General features: G+C 48.3%; 1 long non-coding RNA gene across 1 annotated transcript; it reads right to left on the minus strand.

Annotated features, from left to right (window-relative positions):
- Window positions 1-5,440: 5,440 nt before the first annotated feature.
- Window positions 5,441-8,452, minus strand: LOC144596356 (uncharacterized). The gene is made up of 3 exons (XR_013547594.1): window positions 8,425-8,452; window positions 5,823-5,964; window positions 5,441-5,519 (listed from the first exon to the last, which is right to left on the minus strand). It is a non-coding gene; the product is annotated as an uncharacterized LOC144596356 (long non-coding RNA).
- Between the last annotated feature and the right edge of the window lie 4,224 nt (window positions 8,453-12,676).

Raw genomic sequence — 12,676 nt, forward strand, 5'->3', positions numbered from 1 at the left:
TATGAACATTGTAAAATGTACCCAGTCCCACAGTGCTGCATGGGATGTGAATCTGGAGCCGGTGTAACAGAGTGATCACAACCCACCGTCCAGTCTGACCTGCCTCAGTCAGTGGTGACCTGCTGCCCTCACCCTCCCCACCCACACTCCCCACAGCAGCACTGAGAACAGCTCCAGGTAGTGACACCCTGGGGTGCCGGGTCTGGGGTTATGGGGACAAGGCAGGAGAATGGGGTTGGGAAGGAGATATAGATCAGCCACGATTAAAAGGCAGAGTAGACTTGATGGCCCAAATGGACTGCTGCTGCTCCTATCACTGATGAACTTATGATGGGAAGCACAATGATGGGTGCCGATGTGTCAGGGGCGGGGCTTCACCTGTCAGTGCCCATCGGGGGCGGGGCTTCATATGTCAGTGTCCATCATGGGCGGGGTTTCATCTGTCAGCGCTCATCGTGGGCGGGGCTTCACCTATCAGCACCCTTCAGGGGCGGGGCTTCACCTGTCAGTGCTCATCCTGGGCGGGGTTTCATCTGTCAGTGCTCATCGTGGGCGGGGCTTCACCTGTCAGCACCTATCAGGGGCACTCTCCCCTCTTCTGTCCCTCCCCGGCCATCCCCGAGCCCCAGAGTTGCACACCCTGACCCTACCGTTTAACCAGCCCGGGCTGGTCCCGGAGCAGTAATGGGTGGGAACAACAGTCTCGGGAATCTTCCATCCGCTGGAACTGAAACAACAATCAGAGTTAGCCCCTGAACTGAGGGAGTTTGTTCACCCAGAGAGAGACTGGCATTGGACCCACTCTCAATATTCACTCACCACAGGGATTCATTCATTTATTGCCCCCTCAGAGTCATGCAGCTTGTACAGTGCAGTAATGGCCCACAACGTCCAGGCTCACTCTTTTGTCAAATTCCATTTGCATGTATTTGGACCAAAATTCTTCAGTGCTTTCCCTATTTGACCATTGAAATGATCCTTACACATAATATTTGCACTGATTGCATCTCATCCTTTGGGTGTGTGTTCTGGATAATAAACCACTCCCTGTCCAATTACTGTCACTGATGATCCCAGTCTCCCTGTATCCACACTGTCCCATTACTGTCACTGATGATCCCAGTCTCCCTGTATCCACACTGTCCATTACTGTCACTGATGATCCCAGTCTCCCTGTATCCACACTGTCCATTACTGTCACTGATGATCCCAGTGGACCCACATCCTCTCCCTGTCATATTACTGTCATTGATCACCCCGGTCTCTATCTATTTTCCCTCATTGGCCTGTGTTTCCAATACATTTTCTATGTCATTAACTAACATGATGATCTCTTTGTTTTACCTCTTAAATCTGCACCACCCCACTCTGTGGTTGTCATCATTCTTCCAGTCCCCACTGGTGCACTCAGTGTTGGTACAACCCGTGCTCCTCCAGGGCTGATCCAGGACGGTATGGTTTACACACGGATCACCGAGTGCGGAGTCTGCGGCTGGGGGCACAATGATGGTCAGAGTTAATGTCCAGTTCAATCAAAGTCACACAGACTCTTGTACCCCCACCCACATCCACTAACATCCGCTGTACTCTATGAAATATAACATCATCACCCAAATAAAGATCTCTGAGGCAGTGTATTCCATGTGGGCATTACTCTCTGGAGATGGCATCTGCCTTCCAAATCTCTTCCCCCCCCCACCGTAAATATATACCCTCCAGTTTTGTCTGCCTCTGAGGGGAAAGTTTCCTGCACTCTATATTCCTCATTAGTTTATAATATCCCATCTAAATCACCTCAGCCACAGGGAAAATAGGCTTAGCCCTTCCTTGGAGGATTTGGAGAGAGTACAGAAGAGTTTTGCCAGAATGTTGCCTGAATTAGACAGTATTAGATTATTTTAAGCTTGGATTATTTTTCCTTGAGCATCGGACCACAGCTGGCAGGTGGCCTGAGAGAAGTATATAGTGTTTGGGGGGGGGGGGGGGGCACAGACAGGGGAGGATGGAAACTTGCAATACCAGAGGGCAGAGCTTTAAGGTGAGAGGAGAAAGTTTAAAGGAGATTTAGGAGGCAAAATCTGTTTTACATAGAGAGTGGTGGATGCCCAGACTGCACAGCTGAGGTGGTGAATGAAGCAGTTATGGCAGCAAAGTTCATTGGCATTTAGCCAAAAACATGAAGAGGCAGAGAATGGAAGGATATATTTCAAATTGGCATCATGGTCAGTGCAGATGTGTTCTGAAGGGTCAGTACTGGTGCAGATAAAGACCTCATTCAAGTTAAAAAGTCCAAGCTTTGAGCATTTGCCCACCGTCACAAACAAAAAGGCTGATAAATATGCACAGAGCTTACTTCAGACAGGGTGCGGGTGAACCAAGCAAAGTAATCAATGACTGCAGGCGAGTCCATTGTATGTATTAGTGACTCAGGACACACAGGATTTCCACACTACCCTCACATCTCTTGTCCATAGGGAAGAGTCACGTACCTGTACAATATACAGTCTGGCCACGGGGTGTTGGATTCAACTGATACACAAAGTAACTGCTGCAGTTTTTAACCTTGATGTCCAGCTTGATGCTGCACCCATCTCCAGCCCCGGCCTCTCCACTCCTGGCATTTCCAGCCTTTTTGAAACATATTCTCCAGGTCACCTCCCCCTCTCTTACACTTGGATGGGGACCTGGAATAATGTTTATAAATAGTGTAAAATATACCCTGTCCCACAGTGCTGCATGGGATGTGAATCTGGAGCCAGCAAAACACAGCGATCACAACCCAGTCGTCTGCTCTGCCTTTGTCAGCAATGAGCTGCTGCCCTCACCCTCCCCACATACACTCCTCACTGCACCCCTGCTCCCTGACACCGGCTCCTGTTACTGGAGGCCTGTGGGCCCGGGTTTGGCAGGAAACCCCAGCCCACATCCTGAATGTGCAGTGATAGCTGGTGAACCTACAGCTCCAGGCCAAACAATCATTAAAATACACACTGTGGGTGACATAGTGGTGCAGCTGGTATAGCCGCTGCCTCACATCGCCAGAGACCCGGGTTAGGTCCTGATCTTGGGAGCTGTCGGAGTAGAGTTTGCAACCTCTTCCTGTGAACATTTGGTTTTTCGTCCGGGTGTCCTCACACATCCAGACTAGTGGATTTGTAAGTTAATTGGCCTCTGTAAATTACCAGGTGTGAAGGAATTGGATGCAAAAGTGGGATAACAGAGTTAGTGTGAATGGATGATCGATGGTTAGCATAGATAGTGAGCTGAAGGGCCTCTTCCCATGCTGTACCTTTCAATCAATATTCAGTTTTGGATAACTTCAATGCTCATCACATTTGAATTATTATATATTAAACTAAATATGATCAACATCTCCCTAAACCTGAATCATTTTGGTGAGGATTGTGGATCCCCTGGATTGAACAAGACTAGTTTGCTTTGGTTTAGGTTTAAGTTTATTATTGTCATGTGTAGCAAGGCACAGTTAAAATCTTTGTTTTGCCTACCATCCAATCAGATCCGATAAAACTATCAACTATCAACTATCAATAAATACATTCAACTCAAACAATGGGGACGACACAGAGTGCAGACATTATTGCACATTAGTTCCAGAGCCAAGGTTCAATGTCCACAATGGGGTGGAGATGCATCAGACAGTACCCTAGCTTGTGAAAGAACGGTACAGAAGCCTGGTAACAGAGGCAAGGTAGTTGTTCTTCAGTCTGGTGGTGGGCGTTTTCACCCTCTGTGTCCTCTGCCCAATGGGAGCATGGAGGAGGAGGAATGATCGCGGCGGGACGCCTTTAATGGCGTTGGCTGTTTTTTTGTGGCAGCGTGAAGTGTAGATGAAATCAAAAGTGGGGATTCCGGTTTGTGTGATAGACAGGGCTCCATCGACAATTCAGTGAAGCTGCACCCCAGGCTGACGAGCTGGTAAAAACATCAAAAGCCTTTATTTTTCAGCAAAATTCAGACATTTCACCAACTTGAAAAAATAGTGAATATTTTCTGTGGTGAAGGACTGCAGAGAAGATTCTACAAGAACGATACTGAGCGCCTGGGCCCCGTGCAACATGCACTCACATGTTTTACTGATGCAGTGGGCAAACATTAGTGGCATTGGAATGTCATATACGATCCGATAGAACTTTATTTATCCCAGGAGGAAAATTGATTTGCCAACAGTCATAAAACACACAATACGGGAAGGTATTGAATTACTGACAGCAATGTATGTAGGTAATGATGTCCCAATTAGAGTCCTACAGCACCGAAGCAGGCCCTTCGGCCCAACTCATCCATGATGACCAAGATGCCTCATCTAAGCTCGTCCCATTTACCGCATTAGACCCATATTACTCTGAAGCTTTCCTATCCATGTAGCCATCCAAATGTCTGCTGTTCCTTCCTACACAAATGTCTTTTAAATTGGATAAAGGGCATATATTACAAATACAATATACATTAGGGAATTAATGAAGAACTTTTAAAATTAATTAGAATAAATATGGTCAAACAATTCAGAACTAAATTTAAAATTAAACTTTATGTAAATTTAAAAGCAATTATTGTGTGTGGTAATTAATTAATTTGTAGGTTTTGAATTAGGACCCTCATTGGTTTAAGTTGGGAAGGGCGCAGAGAAGATTTGCGAGGATGTTGCCAGGACTCAAGGGTCTGAGTTATAGGGAGAGGTTGGTTAAGTTGGGACTTTATTCCTGAGAGCGCAGGAGACAGGCGTGATCTTGTAGAGGGATATAAAATGCTGGGGCAAATATGTCGGGTGAATGGGGCTTTATTGTGCCCAGAAAGCAGGGGAATCAAGAACCGGAGAACTCAGGTTTAAGGTGAGAGGGGAATGATTTAATAGCAACCAGAGGGACAACATTTACCACACAGAAGGTGGTGGGCACATGGAACGAGCTGCCAGAAGATGTAGTTGAGGCAGGTACAATAACAATATTTAACAATATTTAAAATACATTTAAGCATGTGCATGGATAGGAAAGGTTTTGAGGGATATGGGCCAAATGGGACTAACTTTCTTCGGCATCTAGTTCACTATGGAGGAGTTGGGCCAAAGGATCTGTTTCTGCGCTGTATGATTCGTTCAATGTGGCCTGATTAATTGATGAACTGTGAGTGTCAGTCGTGTGTCAAGCTCCCTAGATGCAGCTCCTTCACTGGGATGAGTGGAGCTGCTGAAACTACTCCGGGTCTAGTTTGGAACGGCAGCCTGATACCGGGAAAGTCAGGGAGCTGGAGCTCTGCCGCCTCACTCCATGACGATCCAGGGCGGGATCTGAGGAACTGTGGGCAGAAACTCTCAGGGAGGTTGGTTTCAGTGTCCATGCAAAGGGCCGTCTGAAGTGATCGTAGTCATCAGTCTGACCCTCCCTGACAAAAGCTAAGTCCCAAAGTAGCAAACTCTGACCCTACCGTTTAACCAGCGTGGCCTCTTCCCGGAGCAGTGATGCGCTGGAACAGCAGTCTCGGGAATCTTCCATCCGCCAGAACTGAAACAACAATCAGAGAGTCAGCCCCTGAACTGGGGTCTTTTATTCCGTGTGAGAGACCAAGAATTGAGGCCAATCTGTCCGTATCCTTTCCTATTTCAATATTCCCCACTGCCAGATAATCTCCCGTAGAATCCCGGCCCCTATCCTCCCCGTCTCTCACAGTACAGAATTTCAGAGCTCCACACCCCAGTCTTTAATCACTACTCCTCTGTGATGACTGATGACCTGATCTTCCATCATGTCCTCACTGCTCCTCCTCCCTCACTGACTGGGTTTGATTGAATTATTTCCTCACGTTACCTGTTGAATCTGTACCATCCTTCAGCAAGGTTTTCATTAGACTTCCATTGGCCATTTATGCACTGAGTGTTGGAACAATCCGTGCTCCTCCAGGGCTGATCCAGGACGGTGTGGATTACACACGGGTCACTGCATGCGGAGTCTGTGGGTGGGGCACAAGATGATGGGTAATGTTAGTGTAATGTCCACTTGCCGTCACCCAGCCTCTGATATACCCAGCTGCACCTCCACCGATCTTGGAGCAGAAAATCCTCAGTTTTATTTTCCAAGCAGCAGATCGACCACCCTGAATAAAAGCCTCAGACACGCTCCATTTCAAACATTACCCCATTGCTGTCCCCATCTGTTAACTTGCTGTGGCAGATATATTGGTCTGATACAGTAAATCTTGCATTTATATAGCACCAGTGAAACTCTCTGGCTGCACTGGAGCATGTTAGTGAACTGCATGAGGAGTTTGGCTGCTGTTGTAATGTGGGAAGTCCAGCAACCAATTACTGAAGAACTATGTTTCCACGAACAGTTGATCAATAATGTGTTGTCCGAAATACAAGGAACTGCAAATGTTGGATCACAAACAAAGCACAAAGTGCTGGAGTAACTCAGCGGGTTAGGTAGCATCTCTGGTGATCATGGATGTGTGACACTTCAGACTGGGATCCTTTTGAAGAAAGGTCCTGACCCGAAACGTCACAAATCCGTGTTCTCCAGAAACGCTGCTTGACCTGCTGAGTTACTCCAGCACATTGTGTCTAATATGTGCTGTCATCATGTTCAGGCCCGAACATTGCCATCCATTTCTCCCCTGCACCCCTCTGTCTCCCCTCCACTCTCACCTTTTACTAACACTCCTCCCTTTCCCTCCATGTCTAACCCCTCCCTTTTCTCCCTTCCCCTCAGGGGGGTGAATGAACCACTTTTGAAGCCTGACTTCCTTCAATAAAGGAAGTCTGCTGCCCCACAGTCAGGTCTGTGCCTCCTCCCAGCAGCACAGTGGCCCAGCCAGTGAGACTGCTGCCCCACAGTGCCTCCCTTTTCTCCCTTCCCCTCAGGGGGGTGAATGAACCACTTTTGAAGCCTGACGTCCTTCAATAAAGGAAGTCTGCTGCCCCACAGTCAGGTCTGTGCCTCCTCCCAGCAGCACAGTGGCCCAGCCGGTGAGACAGCTGCCCCACAGTGACCCAGCCGGTGAGACTGTTGCCCCCACACAGTGACCCAGCCGGTGACACTGCTGCCCCACAGTGACCCAGCCGGTGAGACTGCTGCCCCCACACAGTGACCCAGCCGGTGAGACTGCTGCCCCCACACAGTGACCCAGCCGGTGAGGCTGCTGCCTCAGCTCCACATCTCCGATCTTATCGCAGCTTCTGGTGTGGTCTACGTGGAGGCTGCACGATCTGGTGACCACTTGCTTTTCCCAGCTGCTGGGTTTGCCCCTCTTGTGCCAAACATGTTGTGTGGCCACCATGCAATGCCCCAAGTGTCTGGATTAGTGCTGGAGTTTAGGGGTAGATGATGGGAATGTGGGGAGATTAATATGGGATCAGAGTAGGAATGGTGTAAATAGGTTGGCTCACTCTGTGGGCCAATGTTACAGGTATCAATGTGCTCCGAGTCCAAGTTTCCCACCCCAGCCATTCCTGCTTCTCCCCGCTCCGTCTGGGAGAGGGTGGTTGAGGGGGGAGTGGAGTGTGTGTGATTGCAGGAGGGGGAGTGGGGTGGCCGTGGGTCAGCTGGGAGGGGTCGGAATATCTCGGGTGTTGAGGGGGGTTGGGGTGTGGCAGAGGCCGCGCGATATGGTGGGCTGCGGGGTGTGGGGCTGGTTGGGGTGTTCAGCACAGGATGGGATGTGGTGGGGAGTGGGACAGATGGCAGGAGTGGGAAAGACAGGGGGTTAGGGGGTGTGATGGTCGGGAGAGGGGTGTGGGTCCACACTGTCCTGGGGGAATTTTTACTCCTCATGGAATAATAAAAGGAGCCGTCAGCCCAAGGGGCTGTGGCAAATCAGGGTGCAGGGGTAGGGGGCTCAGATTGGTGCTCCGTTGTAAGGCGGTGGGGGCAGGTTGTCAGGAGCCAGGTTCTTTGCCAGAGACATCCTGCCCAGCATCAGTGGTCACCCTCAGCCACAGTGTGTGAGTGGGCTGTGCCGTTCAATGTGGGGCCAGGGGAGGGGTGACCATGGCAGGGATGGGTGACCATGGCAGACAGGGGCAGTTAACCAGGTGGGGAGGGTGAGCAACATTACTGGGAGTGGCAGTGGACAGTGTATTGGTCCAGGTATTCTAGTTGGTAGTATGTGACCCCGACTGTGGACAGGTCACACGTCAGTCATAGGGACAGGGAGTGGGGGCGGGGGGGCATAGGTCATTCACATCGTGGAGGTCACAGGTCACTCTAGGAAGGCGAGTTCCAGACACATCAGCTTGATCAGACTGTGGGAGCGGGAGATCTGCATGTGGGGAGCACTGATCATGGACTGCAACATTCAGCCCTGTGTGTGGGCTGATGACTCGGGACGTCCCAGACTTTACCCCCTCCGCTCCTCAAACACCCTACAAGCTCCACCCCCACCCACACTTTATCAACATGGAGAGCAACATACCTGCACAATACACACTGTAATCTCCGGATGTCGGCTTCAGAAGATAAACAAAATAACCATCACAGTTTTTGATTGTGATTTCCTGATGCTTGAGGCAGGTGTCTCCATTGCTGTTGTCTTTAATCCAGGTGAAACAGACTGTCCTGGTCACCTCCCCATCTCCCACACTGGAATGGAGACCTGCAATGAGGTTTATAAACATTGTAAAATGTACCCAGTCCCTCAGTGCAGCAGGGAATGTGAATCTGGAGCCAGTGTAACGCAGCGATCACAACCCAGTCAGTCTCAGTCTCAGTCAGTGGTGAGCTGCTGCCCTCACCCTCCTCTCCCACACTCCCCACAGCAGCACCTGCTCCATGAGACCCTGTGGGTCACTGGGCTCTCGGATGGACACACAGACCCACCCCTGACCTGCCTCAGCCTCAGGCTGATTGGCCATTAAACATCGCAAAGTCTTCAACTTTCACACATATTTACACACAAACATTGCAATTATACAAAACCTATTCAAATAAAATCAGAATATTAAAACAAACAAAGTCAGGTTTTGCAAAAAGTTAATTTGATTAACTTCAAGCAGAGAAGTCTTGTTGCAACTGTGCAGTGTGTTGATGAGGCCACACCCTGGCCACGCTCTCATCTCACGACTATCATCGGGAAGAAAGTGCAGGAGCCTGAAAACTGCGACCTCCAGGTTCAAGAACAGCTTCTTCCCAGCAACTATCAGGCTCTTGAACACTTCACAACACTAACCTCAGCAACCATGATCTTCTATTGATTGTGTCTTTGGTTGCACAACAGACTTTGGTGTTTGCTCTATTACAGTTACCTGGAGTTGCAGTTATTAACAAATACATTGTATTTTTTATTATTCTATTTTATCTGTAGAGCTGTAGAAATCTGGATCACTCTTACCTTTGCCAAAGTAACAGAGTGCATCAGTTGTACATTCTTGACCACCTACCATTTAACCAGCCGGGACTCCACCCAGAGCAGCGATGGAATGGAACTACACTCTCGGGAATCTTCACGTTGTCATAACTGAAACAACAAGCAGAGAGTCAGCCCCCGACTGAGGGAAAGATTAGCGACTGGGGTCTAACCATCCAATATAGGTCCAGTGCCAGGAAACCCTTTTTTGCGTTTACAAAATCTCTCTTCCCTTCCTGCTGAATGTGGGAGTTTCTTTTCCCTGTATTCCATTCCCTGTCCCACAATGGGGGCTGATACCATCAATCTAACATGCCTTATTCTCTTCCAGTTACTTAATATATAACAGTAAGTTGCCAATCGGCCCATCGCGATCATACTGGCCCTCACAAAAGTTGTCCTTTCAGCCCTCTGCCCCCTCTCCTAAATTCCCCGTAACTCTGCAACTTATTCCCTCTCACCTGCCCATGAATTCCCCATTGATTATTTTGCCACTTGCCTCCATGAGTGGGAGTTCACAGGACCAATTCATCTACCAGCACATATTTGGGATGCGGGAGCACGGGGGGGAAACCCACCCTGGGAAGACCATGCAAATTCCACACAGAAAGCGCCGGATGCAAGGATCGAACTGAGATCCTTGGAGATGCAAGCACCAGCAATAACTGCATCACATTCTCCCTCACTGACTAGCCTGCGATCAGTTTACCTGCTAAATCTGTACCACCCTTCCTTCAGATTTCCATCATCCATCCATCGGCCACTGCACCGAGTTCTATGACAATTCGAGCTCCTCCAGGGCTGATCCAGGACGGTGTGGTTTACACACGGATCACCGGGCATGGAGTCTGCAGCTGAGGGACAGGATGATGATCAGCGTTAAAGTAAGACTGAGCTAAGTTCACTCAAACTCTGGTTCCCCAACCCACCCAACAACCCACCCAACAACCCAGGAGCACCAACAACCTCTGATTTAGAGCCAGTGATAAAAGCAGCACAGAAACGAGTCCAACAATGACCATATCAAGGATTTAGTTTATGTTTGGTATTATAGACAATAGACAATAGACAATAGGTGCAGGAGTAGGCCATTCAGCCCTTCGAGCCAGCACCGCCATTCAATGCGATCATGGCTGATCACTCTCAATCAGTACCCCGTTCCTGCCTTCTCCCCATACCCCCCTCACTCCGCTATCCTTAAGAGCTCTATTCAGCTCTCTCTTGAAAGCATCCAACGAACTGGCCTCCACTGCCTTCTGAGGCAGAGAATTCCACACCTTCACCACTCTCTGACTGAAAAAGTTCTTCCTCATCTCCGTTCTAAATGGCCTACCCCTTATTCTTAAACTGTGGCCCCTTGTTCTGGACTCCCCCAGTATTGTCACGCAATATTTCATTCTAGTCTTTTGGCCATCTGGACCAATCGCAAATGCCTCCAATAGGTCCACATCCTTCTGTGTCTTGCCTGTTCACATATCTGTGTAAATGAATCATAATTCCCATGATTGGTTCTGATTCTACCACCTTCTCTGGCTGCACATCCACTCTGCGTGGAAGAACTAAGCATTATAAGTCATACCCTCTAGCCAGTATAAAGGTCAACCAAATGAACACACAAATGATTCCTCCATCTTGTTTTCACTGCCTCACACATTATATTGAAAAAGGGAGCGGGGGAGACCAATGGGCCCATCTGGATGATGCCAGCTCCTGGTGCAGGAACCCCATCATTTCCATTCCGCCCTCATTATTCCCCTTCAGCCCTGCAACTTATTCTCTTTCACACAAGCTATTCAATTCACTTTTCATAGAGTCATATATCATGGAAAAGGCACTTCAGCCCAACCTGCCCACACTGGCCAGCATGTCCCAGCTACACTGGTCCCACCTGCTCACGTTTGGCCCGTTATCATTGTATTTTTAATATAAATTACTTAATATAAATCTTGTACAGGTGCAAGCTGTATTGAAGGGAGCTGATTGGGCAAAGAGAAGCTGGCCATGCTGATTGAGGAATCTAGGACCAGAGTCAATCCTTTCAGGGGTGGGTCTGAAGAGATCTAAATGGAGACGGAGGTATAATATTTGTAACTTTCTCCTGCAAATCAAATTAAAATTGGAGGAATAGTGGAAGTGAAGGTGGTTATCTAATAACAAGATCATTATCAACTGGGTCAATGAGCCAAGCAACAGCAGATAGATATTAATGCAGATAAATGCGAGGTGTTGCATTTTGGTAAGACAAGCCAGGCAGGAATTACACAGAGAGACTGAGGGGTACAGGTATATAATTCCAATGAAGTGGCGATACAGGTAGACCAGGAAATAAAGAAGGTGGAGACACAAGACACTGCAGATGCTGGAATATAGAGCAAAAAACAAAGTACTGGACAAACTCAGTGGGCCAGGCAACACCGTTGAATAAATGGACAGAAGACGATTTGGATGAGGCCCCTACAGACTGATTGGAAAGCTGTAAAAGAGGTGAGGGTGGGGGAGGGACAAAGCCTGGCAAGTGAAAGATGGATGCAGGTGAAGGGTGGGAGATTGACAGATGGAAGAAACACTCAGCAGATTGAGCAAAGAGAAATAGATTAAACGTTTCAAGTTAAGACACTTCATTCAAAAAGTGCAAGTTAAAACCTTTGCATATTGATAAACTTTTTAGAATGTGGAAAGACAGCAGTCAATTTCTAGAGTGCATCGCCCACAAACTGCAACAGGATGTCGAACAATAATGTGTTTAATGACAATAACAGGACAATACCACAAAGACAGAACTCTTGCAGTTTACTTGGAGCATGGCTGGGGAGTTCAGTAGAGCTCCTCTCCTTGAGCAAAGCTGCCTCGGCACTGATGTGGAAATCAGCCTATTGTCGATCTGGAGTCTCTGACGCACCAACCAGACACAGGGGATGGGAGTACCGAAGATGCTGGCAGCAATTCCAGAAGGGACAGGGGCAATAATGGTTGTGTGAACAAACTGAAGGGAGAGACATGGGTCTGCTGGGTGGACGAAGCAGGGACTGGGGCAGAAACAAAATGTTCCATTGGCAAATATTAATTGATATTAGTTTAATGCAGTAGGGATTCACCAGGATATTTTTAAGGCAGAGATAGATAGACGGATTCTGGATTAGTACGAGCATCTGGAGTTATGGGGAGAAGGCAGAAAAATGTAGTTCAGAGGGAAAGATAGTTCAACCATGATTGAATGGCAGAGTAATTTTGATGGTCCGGATGGCTTAATTCTGCTCTATCACTTATGAACTTGAATCACGGACAAGTCGCACCCTGGCCACTCCCTCTTTTAAATCAAGGA

Source organism: Rhinoraja longicauda, chromosome 8 (genome assembly GCF_053455715.1).
Source record: "Rhinoraja longicauda isolate Sanriku21f chromosome 8, sRhiLon1.1, whole genome shotgun sequence".
NCBI lineage: Eukaryota > Metazoa > Chordata > Chondrichthyes > Rajiformes > Arhynchobatidae > Rhinoraja > Rhinoraja longicauda.